At 38.1% G+C, this 16280-nt stretch overlaps 1 protein-coding gene and 1 non-coding gene across 5 annotated transcripts in view; both read right to left on the minus strand.

Annotated features, from left to right (window-relative positions):
- UBR5 (ubiquitin protein ligase E3 component n-recognin 5) overlaps positions 1-16280 on the minus strand; it is a 142156-nt gene that overhangs the window by 114742 nt on the left and 11134 nt on the right. The gene's annotated exons all lie outside the window — the stretch shown is intronic.
- TRNAR-CCG (transfer RNA arginine (anticodon CCG)) lies at positions 8444-8516 on the minus strand. Its single transcript has one exon. It is a non-coding gene; the product is annotated as a tRNA-Arg (tRNA).

The raw sequence follows: 16280 nt of genomic DNA on the forward strand, positions 1-16280 counted from the left end.
AAGTTTATTGGTTTAATCCTCTCTTCATAACTAACTTCAACCTCCTGAAAAAGAAAGATGGTGGAGCGGCACTCCTATAATCACCGCCATCTCAGACTGTCCTAGCAAACATTAGGTCAGAACAGGAATGCTTGCAAAACTCAGCCACCATCATCTAGCTACAACATAGCTACCTACAGTGTAGCTCTCCCGGTTCCCTCAAAAAAAAAATTGCCATCTGTAGTGTTTACAGAGCAAAACAGTTAACAAACCTAACAAAATGGAACCAGCCTACAATGAGATTACTATCAATAAATATTATCAATTCACAGTAGGACTCTAAAGTTGTTTTGTAGAGACTAAATTCTCTACACCTCCTTTCTTCTCTTAGCACTGAGCACTCCATCAAGTTCGATGTGGGTAGTCAGTGAAAAGGTCTTCCACAGGTTTGGGTGGGACTCTTCCCTCCACTTTCCTTTCCATCTAAAGCTGAAAAAAGTAAAGTGAGTAAAACTAAAACAAACAGAAGGAACAAGATGTACTGATATAAGATATGTATCAATTAACAAATATTGACTGAGTATTATGTGCAGGTATGCAAATCAGTGGGATGGCGGGATGGAAGAATGGCTGGAGTAGAGTTGGTATACTGTGCTCACTCTGGAAAACCTCTTCCACTCTATATATACAGCCATGAAAGACAACCGTAAAAGAGAAAACCAAAAGACAAAGCTGCGATCAAATAAAACATAAACATCTCCACAGAAGGGAAATGATGCTCAAAGTGCTCCCTAGTGGAAGGCTGGGTTCATCCTGTAAGCTGCAGTTAGGCTCACGGTTTTGTTAAAACACTGTGGCTGAAAAGCTTAAGAGTAACCACTAAAAGAACAGAAATACAATCTATGGCTTCCAATCAAAAGAGGAGGAAAAAAGGAAGGAAATGCAGAAAACTAGGAATCTTAACAGAAGGAAAAAAAAGCAGCAAAATAAAAGATTCAGAAAATACGAAATTCAGACAGTAGCAATAAATCTACTTATTCAAATGGTTCATCGCACATATTAAAAGTCAAATATTAACAGAGTGAAGGAAAAGGAAGTATTAATAAGAGAGACACCACATAACATTAAAAGGAATAATCCACCAAGCACATTTAACATGCAAGAATTTGAATGTTCCTAATACCATAACCTCAAAAATATATCTAATAAAAACTGACCCTTTGAGAAAATGTCAACTCCAATGAGAAATTTAATACACTTCTATCAGAAACTGATAGTTCAAGCAGACAAAATATCAGTAAAGATAGAAACTTTGAAAAGGAACATTAACAAGCTTAGTCTAACAAATAAATATATAGAAGAAACCTGTCCCCCAACTGGGGTGTCACAGGTTTTAAGGCATAAAGCACATTCTGACTCCTAGACTTAACAGATAAATAAAATTTCCTTCAAATTATAAGAATAAACATAAGGTTGCCAACTTTTTAATCTTGCCAAGATTTAGAAAAGGCAACAAACTAGAACTACCAATATTTCATTAAAAGATAAATTTCAAATTTATAAAGTAGAAAAGACAAATCTAAATAAAAAAATTTTCTCCCTAACCCACGGACTGTGAAAACTTTCTTAGAAACTGGCACCAACACAGAATTGTACTTAATTTGATATTTCTTAACTTTTATTTGATCTCAGAAAAACAATCATACAGATTTTTTTCATTTAATATCAAGTCCTTGATATAATAGTCTCTTTGTTTTCCATGAGAAAACAGAAGACTACAAGAGGTTGATTTACCTGTAATTACTCAATTAAGAGGTGACAGAGAGAGAGAAGGAGACAAAACCTCTCCCAGCCTCTATTCTTATCATCATCACACTTGCCATGGGTCCAATTCTATCAACAAATACTTCCTGAATGCCCAGAGTTAAGTATTACAGGAAGTAAGCTGCACTATAAAATACACTGGGGAGGGAGGGGAGACGAACGGTGGCACCACCTGAGGGGGTTTCTACATACTTGGGAGTGCTGCCCCTCATCATGAGCCACAGCTACAGAAAACTGTGCCATCTACCCCTTAGGAAGCCTAAGGAAGAAAGAAAAGCTGATACAATGCACACATCTCAAGTAGTGTACAATCTACTTGTAAAAACAAAGGCTATACACAGGAAAACAAATAAAAAATAAAACACTAAACTAGATGCCAAGATGAGTGCTATAACCAAAAATTACTAAGAGAAGGCAGAATTCATTTTGGGTTGGAAGAGTCAGTGAGGGCCAGGGCTTCAGGGGAGTCAGGATTTTGAAATGGGCCTTGAAGGGTGTTGAGACTCATCATCTCAAAAAAGGTGGCATCATCTCAGTGACAACGTTTATAAATATTTATCTAGTAAACAAAAAAAATGGCTCTTACACAACTAAAAAAGCTAAAGGTCTCCAGAACACCTCGAGAAGCCAAGAAGATTCTAAGATTTTAAATTATTTTTCTTACATATCATCTACACAGTCGATAGTGCTAGAGCAGTCTGCTAGTCAAAATACAACTGCAAAAATAAACTAAACTATATACCGCCTTCCTGTGATCAACTATATTCAATATCCTGTAATAAACCATAATGGAAAAGAATCTGAAAAAGAACATACGTATATAACTGAATCACTTTGCTGTACACCAAAAACTAACACAACATTGTAAATCATACTTCAGTAAAAAATTAAATTAAGTTAAATTAAATTTTAAAAATAGAAAAAGAGAAGAGACAGGACAAGAGAATACAACAACAAGGCTGTCATCTACAAGCCAAGAAGCAGGTTTTCACCAGAACCCAACCATTATGGCACCCTGATCTCAGACTTCCAGCCTCCAGAATTGTGAAAAATAAATGTACCAGTTTATGGTATTTTGTTACAGCAACCCAAGCAGACTAAGACAACAGGTATGGAGAACCAGTGTATCCGGAATAAACAGAAATAATTTTCTTGGGCTTCCCTGGTGGCGCAGTGGTTGAGAATCTGCCTGCTAATGCAGGGGACACGGGTTCGAAGCCCTGGTCTGGGAAGATCCCACATGCCGCGGAGCAGCTAAGCCCGTGAGCCACAATTACTGAGCTTGCGCGTCTGGAGCCTGTGCTCCGCAACAGGAGAGGCCGTGATAGTGAGTGGCCCCCGCTTGCCACAACTAGAGAAAGCCCTCGCACAGAAACGAAGACCCAACACAGCCATAAATTAATTAATTAATTAATTTTTTTAAAAAAAGAAATAATTTTCTTGTGTAGGACTTCTGGTTAAACATGAGTTATCTCCACCACCTCCTACAACCCCCCTAAAACGCCAAGTGAATTTTAAAGTTACAAGGACAAAGAGAAAGAGAGAAGGCTAGAGCACTCAAGCAAGAGATGCCAACAAAATTTTTGGAAGCTGGAAAGCATATAGAGCAAGTGGCAAATGACTTAGCAGACAAGAGAAAATTGAAACCTAAAGTCTACAGGATGGGCAAAGAGGAACAGACCAACTCTTAGAAACTGGAGGCACCAGGTACCTGTGAAGCCTGGGGGTGACCCCAAACAGGAAGTTTGCATAAGGAGCAGTTAAGATCCCCACCCTATAGGCCTGAGGCTGCCCCTCCCAGACCCTGACTGAACTGTCCCTTACTTACAGAAATTCAACCAGAATACCAGCCTGGGGATACCTGGCCAGGCAGGAATGGGGACACTGGAAGCAGTGAAAGCTGTTTGCTGAAATGAGTCCACCAGCTCCCATCCCAGAGCGCTTGCAGCCACACTCTTCACTTCCAGGATTCCTCTCCTGAGAAACTGGCCCAACGGGAGAGAAAAGATCTTCAGCATAATATAAAACAAAAAGTCAAAGCGATAGACAATAATGGGAGGAAAGATACGTAAATCAGAGTGGCAATGGAGGTGTCAAACATCCAACTACTAGGAGTTCCAAAAAAAGAAAAATGAGAAAATGGATGAGAGAAAAATGTGTAACAAAACTTCCTGGAATGATAGGAGCTTCCAGAATAAAGGCACCTACCAAGTGTTTGGGGCCCAAAATACAATGAATGAGAAAAGGACCTACTACATAAAGGCACATCAACATGAAATTTCTCAGCACCATGGACTGAGGAAAGACTCTCAAAGTGCTTTTTCTTTGGGGGGGATGGGGGGGGAGGCGGACGGGGGAAGGTAGGTCAAGTTAAAAGGATCAGGAGTCAAAATGGCACTGAACTCCTTAAAAGAAATACTGGAAGCTATGTGATGATGCAATGCCTTCAAAATTTTGAAGAAAAATTATTCCCAACCAGAAATTTTATACCTAGCAACTAACAATAAGGACAAAAATTAAATTTGCTTTCAACTAAATAAAAAAAATGGCACACTAAAGACAGAAAAGGGATAAGCTTTTTTTTTTTTTATTTTTTTATTTATGTTTGGCCGTGTTGGGTCTTCGTTGCTATGCGCGGGCTTTCTCTAGTTGCGGCGAGCAGGGGCTACTCTTTGTTGCGGTGCGCTGGCTTCTCATTGCAGTTGCTGCGCTTGTTGTGGAGCACCGGCTCTAGGCACGCGGGCTTCAGTAGGTGGCATGCAGGCTCAGTAGTTGTGGCGCATGGGCTTAGCTGCTCCGCGGCATGTGGGATCTTCCCGGACGAGGGCTCAAACCTGTGTCCCCTGCATTGGCAGACAGATTCTTAACCACTGCGCCACCAGGGAAGTCCCAGGGATAGGCTTTTAAAAAAACTTTTAAAACTATCAAAACTAGATCCAAAATTCCTTAAAACGTCACCAAAACAGTTAACTAAGTTAGAAACGAAAACAAAAAAACTTCCACTCTCTTGCCTTTTGGGACACAGAAAGTATGTAGACTCACTTGTCCAACCGACCTCACAGCAGTGACTGTCATTTCATCTACAAAACTGATAGAAAAGTAAACATACCATTTGTGTTTAAAACGTATACATGCAACTTTAAACATCTTTAAATATTCTAAAGATTACTGAATGTCCACAAAGACAGAGCTTGGGATGAGGGAGAAGAGCAAGTACCAGAGCAAAGACCAAAAGCAAACAAAGAAAAGGAAACCAAAAACCCCTAGGGACAAAAATTTCTATTGGGCTTGTGAAGGAATTACTTGCACACTCTCCCTGAAACCAGCAAGTCTAAAGGGCCTTGACCCTCCTTCTTCAAACTCTCTTAATAGTGTCTCAAGTTATTGGCTTGGCCATAGTCTATAACGTAGACAAGCCGGAAAAGCTCTAACCACAGCAATCAGAACTTAAAAGCCTGACCTTTAAACTAAATCAAGATTTTTGATCTGAAATACCAGGAAAGGATTGAGTCCCTCAACACATCCTGTAAATAATTTAGACCATAAATTCACTTCTGTGATGGCAAAGTTTACTTACACATTGAACCAAAAGGGTAGTGTAGCATACAATATGCTTAGTACAAAGCCTGGTACAAAATATTAACGGCTCCTGCTATTACTGGCGTTAACATTTCTGAATGAAAGAAAAGGAGGTGCTGAGTGCTAAGTAGGAACTGGTGAAAAAGGAATTTGGGGAACCAGAGCTATTATGGGTGGGCAGTACCACTTCGGATGAAGACAGCAAAGAGTGACTCCAAATATCTACCATTATACCCCATTAAAAACCAATGATAGACATCTGAAACAGATCTCATAACTAACACATAAGACCAACTAGACATAACTGAAGTTCATGGATAAAACTGTACTCCTTAGCTCATGTGTACTGCAAAAATAATGTGAATCCATAGCATCTATTAAAATCCTGGTTATCTAAACCTTTCCAAATTACATTTAGAATTACCTCTATCCTTCCCAGTTATATATCAAATATCTACAGAAAGTGTAATAAGGATACTGTGGCCCAGTGGACACTTTCTCTTTTGACTTCCTCCAGAACTTCTCATCAATTCTACTCAATTTAGCAATTAATCATTTACTGCTTCGTCTCTATACTGCTATCCTACTTTTTAACAGTTCTATTTTATTTTCCTAACTACACAGTAAACTCCTTAAGGATGTAACCATGACTTAACTTTTTGCACATCTGGGTATTAGTACATTACAGATACTAGATAGGTTGACTAAAGATACTAGAATATCATACAAAGAAGAGACTAACTGTTCACAACCTTTCTCAGCCAAACGACACACAAAGGATGGAAACAATTTAGCGTCACTATGGTAATGATTCTAATGTGTCCCCAGTCCACCATCTCACACCCTAGCATGTCCAGATGGAGAGTGCAACAAAGGCTTAATCAATAGGAACCAGCACCCTGGCTTCAGAAATGAACGGTCCTAGTTTCAACACTCAGCTGAGCATGGAGACTATCTGTCACTTCACGGTCCCCATTCCTCCACCAAACCCCAGGCAAGAGGGAAGAAAAGACACGTGATGATGGGCCTGTCCTCTGCAAACAGATCAAATTTTAAAGCAATAAAAAAAAATTTATTCATGTAGGCACAAGATAACAGTTAATGTACTGCTTTTAAAGGCTGGAGCACAGTCCTTTACTGCGACATTTTGTTTTTATCTACAAATGTTTAAAACTTCAGTTCACATAACAGTAACCCATGAGCCTCAGCAGCAGACCCTGTTAACGGGCCTTAATAACTAAGGACCCCGTGCTTAGAGACCTACCACTCCACAGCTGTGCAGCCTGGGAGGCACGCTCAATTGCCTTCACCTCAAACTGCCTCTGCAACAGTGCTGCCAGGCTGCTGAATGAGATGATGTTTGGAAAACGTAGTGCTTCATATATAGTAAGGAGTAACAATGCTGAAAATGTTTAAAATGAGCAAACCGCATAATTTTCCAGATCAGCCTCTAAACATTATATAATTCTAATCCAGAAAGTTACACTCCTCAATTCCCATAGAGGGGCCTCCACAAAACAAGGAGTTCAGCTTTTATCAGCGCTCAGTACAGTCACATAAAGAAAACTTCTGTGTTGACTATAAAACTCACTGTCCGTTGGGCTTTTTAGTAGCCCTAAATATAAAAAAGATTCACTAAAAATGTATCTCAGAGCATGATTAAGAAAAAGTTTCTCTCTGATGTAACATGATAAGCAGTTAATTTTTCAGCCATTGCTTTTTGTCTTGGCTTGCAGAAGGTCCAAAATATGATTCAACTTAAACTGACACTTCCTACCATCTTTACCATCTAGAAATTCTACCCATTCTCTTCCTTGCTTTGAGTATTAGTCCTGGGAAGGCCCTCAGAAACTGTCCAATCCCACATCTTCATTTTGTAATGACAACAAAGCCTCTTTTGACTAGAAACAGACAAAACAACAAAAGGTATTGCATGTACAAAATAAATACAGGGTCTTTTTCGCATTCACACAAAAGATGCTGCAATTTCATCACATATTCCATTTAATAAAAATTGCAAAACACTAAGAAAAATGACACATGACTAATATCACTTTAAAACTGACCACAAATAATACACCACCTTAGGCAAAGCTATGAAATAATAAGGCCTATTTCTAACAAACTTTACACGCAAATAGATATCATCTTCATATTAACCATACTGGTGAGCTATACATTTATGTCAACAACAATGACCTGCCCAAAAGATTTTTAGAACTCTCCTTCTGTAAGGAGAACTCTCCTGTCTGTAAGGTCTCTTTTAAATGCCAATATCTAGCCAGTAGCTAGTACAATGCCTCGCACATAGTAGGTATGCAAATGATTATTAAAATAAATAGATTCTGCAGCAAAACCTAGTCATTTCAAGACAGATGTGTCTCCGGAAATAGAAAACATTCAGTCCTAAAGCTGACTAATCAAATGGATGATGAAGCCAAGTAGCTCCTGTCCAAAGAAGATTCTGTTTCGCAGGAAATACACCCTGTGTCTGAGCAGAGTCATAGTGAAGAACTAATCACTGGCCCACATTTCAATCTTTTAAGTCTCAGAACATAGCAAATGTTTCACATTTCCTAAATAATGCACCCAAACAACCACCTGACTATATGAGTAATACTAGTGATGTCAAAGAAACACATTTACCTTGGCTCCCCTTATGATTCTGACCTGGATGCTTCTGGAGGGGGCTCTGTGATATTAAGCTGTTGAACTGCCCAGTACGATACTTCAGTCTGGAAATATTATGTCCATTAATAGTTACTACTGCCACAAAATGCATTATGTCCAGTGCCATAAATATCAAGTCTTCACTGTTTCTATTTTCAAATACACAGTATCAACCTTCTCTAAAACTTTCATGGTACCCAAATCTCCTTCTGAACTATTATACTTTACTGTTTATCATCTGTTTTAATGGTCGTGATAGTTAAAAAAAAGAAATCCATAAATTCTTTTTTTCCTAAATATTTATTTATTTATTTATTTATTTGGCTGTGCCAGGTCTTAGTTGCAGCACGAGGGATCTTTTTTTTTTTCAGTTGAGGCATGCGGGATCTAGTTTCCTGACCAGGGATGGAACCTGGGCCCCCTGCATTCGGAGCGCAGAGTCTTAACCACTGGACCACCAGGGAAGTCCCTCCATAAATTCTTTGGCACTCTTCCCATCAAGAGGTGGAGTCTAATTATCCTCCCTCGAATATGGGCCTTATGATTTGCTTCTTGAGAAAAGATCGAGGCTGAAGAAACACTGCATGACTTCTAAGGCTATGTCAGGAAAAGGCATTCTAGCCTGGCTCTGTCTCTTGGGACACATGCCTTTTAAACTTTTAGCTACCTGGTAAGAAGTCTAGCTACCTCGAAGACTCCATTCTGCAGAGACCACACAGAAGTAGAGATGCCTGAGAAAGCTCAGCTGTTCCAGATCCCAGCTGTTTGAATCTCCTAGATGACTCCAGCTACCATCTCACGGCAACTGCATAAATCTAGGTAAGAACCACCTAGCTGAGTACTGTCAATCTCCAGAAGTAATAATAAATGATTACTGTTTTACACCATTAAGTTTGGGGTGATTTATTACACAGCAATTAAAAACCAGCATGATGATCAAAGGAAACCTCAACATTTTCTTTGGTACTAGTTCCACTGATATATGAATAAAGCCTCATTTATGGTTCATCTCTGATATCTTCCTTACCCATTTCCTTTAACTGGGCCAAGTTTAAAAACCAAAACTCTATATTACCTATACCTTAATATGTTTATTTCCTTAAATGTTTATTTCACATATCTTATTTACAAATCTATTTAACCTTAGACTCATCTGAATAGTAAATCTTTGCTCAAATAAAAGCCAATCTTTATGTAACATCAATAGAAAACCTATAGTTAGTCTAGTAACTAATACAACACTGACAGGCCAACTCTCCTGTCAATCACCCAGGTAACATACACTGATAGAATGTTCTCATTTCCTCATCCCTGCAGTTGAGAGACCACATAAGGAAACAAAAGGTGACAAGGCCAAAACCTTCACCAGCCACTGATCTTTTATTAAAAGTCTCCAAAAATCCTTGCAAGTTTAACAAGTGCACAACCTGGCCTATCACTTTCACATCTTTTGAAGTCAAGCTGATGCTGATCACAGGATGTTATCTGACAACAAAATGTAGTCCAATGCAAAACATGTGCAAAGTGAAACTTCGAATCTCACAAAAATCCAAGATTCCCTGAGGTCTAGGAAAAGCAACATTGAGAAATTCATTAAAGCACACAATGCTGACAAATGAAAATTATATACAAAGACCAATTAAAAGTTCATAAAAATTGAAAACAATGACACAACTGTGCTTTGAAATAGAATGACTTTAGTATTTCAATAATTAAGTGTGGCCCTTGGAAAAACTACAAATATTTTTGAAAAAATGACTCCATGATAAAATTCAAATGGAGCCAAATACAATGTGTAGGACTTGACTGAATTCTGGTTTGAAAAAACCCAGCTATTGTGTACAGACATTTTGAAGACAAGTGGAGAAAAGTAATGGTATTAAGGAACTCTTGTTAATTTTCTAAAGTGATAATGGTGGTTGTACAGAAGAAGGTCCATATTCTTAGGCAATGCAAGCCCATGTATTTAAAGATTAAAAAAGCATCGTGATGACTGCAACTTCTAAACAGCTCAACGAAATCATTTATATATACATGCATATTTTGCAAATTTGGCAAAAACAATTACCAAAACAACAATTACTGAATGGAGAAGGTGGATAACCAAATAACTCACTGTTCATTCTTTCAATTTTTCTGCATGTCTGAAGATGTTTACAATAGAATGTTGGATGGGAAAAAGAATATCAACCTCACCAAAATTACATACACATATACAGAGTCAAGGATCACCATTTAAGGAAGGTCTCCTACATGAAATATTGGGGGGGCGGGGGGGGAGGTTAGGTGAAATATTGTGGTATCTTTCAATGTTATTGGAATAGTACATTCCAAAAAAAAAAAAAATCCATACACTTAATTCATTCCTTATTCCAGAGATTGGAATAAAGTTCTAAGAACTAATTTTTATTAAAATAAAGTACTTTATTTTGCTTACTTTTGAAGTTCAGATTAATTTAATAAACACGTGTACTAACATATGTCAAGTACTAGGAATGCAAAGACCACAATGAGCCTGTCTTCAAAGAGGTCACCTCTCAGCTCCCCCGGATGGCACTCACAGGCTCAAACTGAAGGAAGGACAGTTTAAAGAGGGGCCCTGAAGGATAATGAGAATATTTAAGAAACCATTTAGGGATAGTACAAAGAATAGTTAATTCAGTGGGCTTTCCCGTAATTTCTAACTGATTACATTTTTAATAGGAATACATTTCAGACAGATGTAACATATGGAAATTAAACACCACACATTTCAAAAGAAGTGTTTCATAACTGTGAACACACAAAAAGCATGTCACTAGAATGTGAGCTCCTCAAAGGCAGGAATTTTTGCCTCTTTAGTTCACTGATACAGCCCAAGTATCTGGCCCATAACAAGCCCTCAATAAATATCTGTTATTGTAAAGCAATTATACTCCAATAAAGATGAATGAATGAATGAAATGAAGTCAAATTTCTTTTAATGTCCATTTATATTTAATTTATGGTGAAAATTCTGGTCCACTTACTAGGAGGAAAAAAATTATTTAAATTTTACCACAATGTTTTTGACAAGCTATCTTCTCCCTGCGTGAACTCTGAATATAAAACGGAAATGATAAATTTTTGTCCAAAATCCAAAAGGCTTTCATCACACAACATTCCTTTGAGGCATGCCTGTGAACAAATATTCTGTAAGCTCAAGTCAGAAATTATGCCCATATATCTATCTGATCCTAATGGCTTTGTTCAATATCAAAGTTCAAAATAACTTTTTAAAATAATTATTTGTAGAATCGTCCCTCAATTAGTTTTACACAAAGAATTATACTCCCTGTAAGAAGTCTCTAGAGGGAAAAAAAGGAAAAAAAAACTTCAGTGAAATTAAATCAGTATTCTTTATTCAATGCTTTTCATGTTCCTGCTTTAGGTGAATAGCTAACTAAATTCAAACACTTTCCTAGGGATTTATTCTTTTTCTATTATTAAAATAATATATACTCACATAAAAGTATAAAAAATACTAAAACATATTAAGAGACATCAAAAGCAATCACTCAACCCAGAAACAAGCACACTGTCATCACTTCTTATGAAACCTTTACCTTTAACCTGGTTAAGACCATGAACTGTTTTACACAGAAAAATGGAGTCTTTTTATCTCAGTGATATTACTGGTCCGTTTACAGGATTTGCACTGTTTTCCCAACAGCAATAAGGCATTTGAACTGAACCATCCATCCAAGCTTGTTTGTCTTCATTTACACTAACAAACATCAACAACTTGGCTGGACAGAGGTTTAAAGATGCTATTTGTAGCCATGAGATCAAGCAACTGGCCTAAACTAGGATGGAATGCATACCCTTTTTATTGCACTGGTTCAGTTACTCTAAGTCTAATCCATTAAATTAACTAGTCACAGCCAATATATGACATAACACAACAGATTGACAGACACAACAGATGACATAACACAACAGACCATGATAATACCAAGCTCATTACTGAAGATAGTTAAGAGGGTATTCTTTTTTTTTTTTTAATTTTTTTTAAAATTATTTATTTATTTATGGCTGTGTTGGGTCTTCGTTTCTGTGCGAGGGCTTTCTCCAGTTGTGGCAAGCGGGGGCCACTCTTCATCGCGGTGCGCGGGCCTCTCACTATCGCGGCCTCTCTTGTTGCGGAGCACAGGCTCCAGACGCGCAGGCTCAGTAATTGCGGCTCACGGGCCTAGTTGCTCCGCGGCATGTGGGATCTTCCCAGACCAGGGCTCGAACCCGTGTCCCCTGCATTGGCAGGCAGACTCTCAACCACTGAGCCACCAGGGAAGCCGAGGGTATTCTTTTTTACAAGAGAACTATTCAACTGATTTGAAACCCTATGTAGTTACTCTGAGCATTCTCTCACCTTAGGGTCTTCTCGCATGCTGTTCCTTCTGCCTAGAAAGCTCTTCTAGTCCTCCAGGCCCTGCCCTACATCACACATCTTCCCCACCAGCTCCTCAGCCTGGTCCTCCTTTTAAACATTTCAGAATCCTGGTCCTCCTTTTAAACATTACTTCTTCCAATAAGCTGTTCCTTCTTTGCAAGACTGGGGTATGTGCCTCTGGTGAAGAATCCTTTACTTCCTCTTTCCCTATGCTCATTATCATACTGCTCTGTAACGGTCTGTCTTTCCCACAGACTAAGCTCTACCATCATACACCCAAGACTAGAACCAACATGTAGCAGAAGCCCCACAAAATGTGCTTAATTAAAGGATGAGATACTATTCAATGGCATACACACTGTGTGTACATACTACTGTTTTTTTTTCAAATGTGTGTTTCTTTAATGTTAAAAAATATACACAGGAGAAGCAATGTGTTTTACATAGGAATACACACATTAACAAGGCACTTCTTATAGTTTTCCAAAACTCTATTATATCAGTCTGAGATTTATAAATTAAATATATCAGAACCTTTTAAGTTAAAATGATATCCTTGAAACTACTGGACATACTAGACTTTTCTCAAGATCAAATGAACGGAGAATGGGAATATGGTTTGTGTCAAATGAGGTTTATTGTTAGCTTTATTGCCTATAGTCTATAAGATGAAACTTTACTGTGCCTTTGCAAACAAGATACATTTCTTAAAAAAAACTGATCAAAATTTTCCATACAAATAGCTCTATATGATAGATTGTTTTTTTTATTTGGCCGCAACTTGCGGCATGCAGGATCTGTTCTCCAACCAGGGATCGAACCCGCGCCCCCTGCAGTGGAAGTGCAGAGTCTTAACCACTGGACCGCCAGGGAAGTCCCCATATTAATATTTAATTGCGTGTGTGTGTATATATACACACACACACTAACAGGTGTGTGTGTGTATATATATACACACTAACAGGTGTGTGTGAGTGTGTGTATATATATATATATACACACACACACACACTAACAGGTGTGTGTGTATCAGAAAAACAAGTTACTTCCCATGCCCATTCCAAGAAGGAAAGGAAAAACAATAAAGCTGAATTAATGCAGAGTCTAGTCTTTGCCACTTCACTAATCATCTGGGCACTCCAGCCCTCAATTTCCTCAGCTATAAAACATGAAAATCCTAAAATCCTCCTTGATGTAAAATTTTGAACATCTCAAAAATGACTTTCTACTCAGGAAAGTCAAGTAGACTTGTGGTCTAGTCAAGTCAAAAGGTAATACCAATTATTACAGTCTACCATACAGCATGATAATAGGCATCCTAGAAAAGAGAAGATCAATTCTCACTGAGCACTTGACAGGAGGAGGGCTGCCGAAACAGCCCCCCAAAAGAGAAGAGTCTCAACCCACTACCAACCAAAGGTGAGCAAACACTCCCAAGCCCAGGAGGTGAGGTGATAAGCTGTCAGCGTGCTTTTTGCTTTATCACACGTTATTTCAAATAAGCTTTTGCTACCCGGAACCTTCCCCCATTAAATTTATATGGAAAGCATAATGAAAAGATAACATAATTATACTAAATTCATTTGTGCCAAATCAAATACATGAGCCCTACCAGTTAAAAAATTAACAAAAACAAAAACAAAACACAGAAGAGTTGGGCTGGTTTTGAAGAGCTCCCCTCCAGTTAAACAAACAATGTATTCAGAGTTTAGAATGTCCACTGCTTCTAGATACCCATTAGAACGAGTACAAAAGAATAGAAAAGCAGGTCTGAGGCAGGAATAAAAACCAAACCTTAGAGTGACAAAGCTGACTAACATACATTAAACACAACTCATAAAACAGTATCTACAGGCCTACAGTCACAGATTCAAAGCTGAGATGAACTTTCAGACATCACACATACCCCCTCATCTTACATATGAGTAAACTAAAACTAAGACTCTGCAAGGAAATGACTTGCCCAAGATTACATGACTGATGAGTAGAAGGACCAAGTCTCCTGACTCCAAATCTAGTATTTTTCCAGTTCTCAGAGCTCCTTATCCATCAGGGCCTGCCTATGGTACACAAATTCTTTCAGATACACAGTAACACTCTTAAACTCTGTAAGAACTGTAATACTGGATAATGAATGTCAATATCACAAAACAAACCTGAAGACAGATTAAAATGTATTATAAAATTTAAAGGATTAAGCAGATACATCTAAATTCAGAAAACACATTTTTGAGTATTTCATCTCACTTTGGGGTCTTAAATCCGATATGAAATTCTATATCCATTAAAACAGATCTATCACATGAATGTCTAGAACCATAAATAATCTTTCATGCACTACATGAAATTTTCATTTTAAATGACAATAACGATGAAAGAGTCAGAGAACACTTGGTCTCATTTTTAAGTGTCTCTGTGCTCCAACACTACTCTCCTGGTAGCATTCAAGGCAGCCATAGGGTCAATCCCAGCCTGTGCAGGCATGAATAGAAAGGAGCACAGACTACCCACATAAGCTCTTCAAGTATCCCCTCCTCCTTGCCAATTCCCAATATCGTCTCTTCCAAAACTAAGTCAAAGCATTAGGATGAAGCAACTTGTTTTCATACCCCGACAGGCCATTATCCTCGTGTTTTTACCCCTAGACAGACCTTTTGCAAACAAAAAGCAAAGGAACAAAAAAAAACCCGCCACTGTCTATATGTAAACTGTTCTTAAACAATGCAAGAGTTCTGGACTATTATTAAAACTCTGATTATCAATATCAAATACAGACATCTATGATGAACCTCTAGTTGCCACCAGCATCCTAAATGCCTGTAAATGAAAATTCATTAGACTCAAGAGAATGGAAGTAAGAGGATGAACCAGTCCCCACACCCTGAAACCTTGTCTTCAAAGCCCTTTGCAAGCACCAGGTTGAATCATCAGATCGTTCTTCCCTGTGACTTATAGTCTCTATTAGCACTTAATTCTTTATTTTCATGTGTCTCCCCATTAAACTGAAAGCTCCGTGAGGGCAGAGGCCATCATCTTTGCATCCCAATGTATATAATTTAGTTAGCAAACTACTCATTGAGTAAAAGAGTAAAATTTATTTCCCACTTTGCCTGTTTATTCCTTCCATTGATCAATAAAATTTAAGTAAAAGAAACCATGGGCAACCGTAGACTCACAGTCCTTTCTCCCTCTGAGCCATTCTACGATACAAAAACCCTCTTCCCTACCACAATCCTAAGAGCACAGAAATTGGAGCAGAAAAATCCTAAACGATCTGGTCCAATTCTTTCATTTTACAAATGAGAGTCATATCATTTATTCATGGTCACATGGCCAATTAGTATCAGACACACACAGAAAAAAACAAATCCCCAACCGCTGTTTTCCTCCAATTTATATCCCATTACCATCATATCAAAGACAGACAGACTGCCTACTATATATCCCATCAATTCAAAATCATCTAAGAATACCAAGTTTTCTTTAAATTTGTGTCTTCTAATCTATGTTATCTTACCAGAAAAATAAACAATTTTCAAAAGCGCATATGGAGAAAATGTACTCCTAGAAAATGAATCTCTAGTACTTTGACAAGGATGTGAAAAATACTTGGCACAATCAAGATATTACCACTGGGGAAAGCTGGGTTATGAGTACCCAGGACCTCTCTGCATCATTTTTGCAACTACTTGTGAGTCTGCAATTATTTCAAAGTAAAAAGTTTAAAAAATAAATAAGCATGGCCCACCTACCGGATGCCACACCCTGGGCCCACTAAGTCTATCACCTCACTCTTCTCCAAACTTTCCCAATGAGCTAG

Source organism: Eschrichtius robustus, chromosome 17 (genome assembly GCF_028021215.1).
Source record: "Eschrichtius robustus isolate mEscRob2 chromosome 17, mEscRob2.pri, whole genome shotgun sequence".
Taxonomy (NCBI): domain Eukaryota; kingdom Metazoa; phylum Chordata; class Mammalia; order Artiodactyla; family Eschrichtiidae; genus Eschrichtius; species Eschrichtius robustus.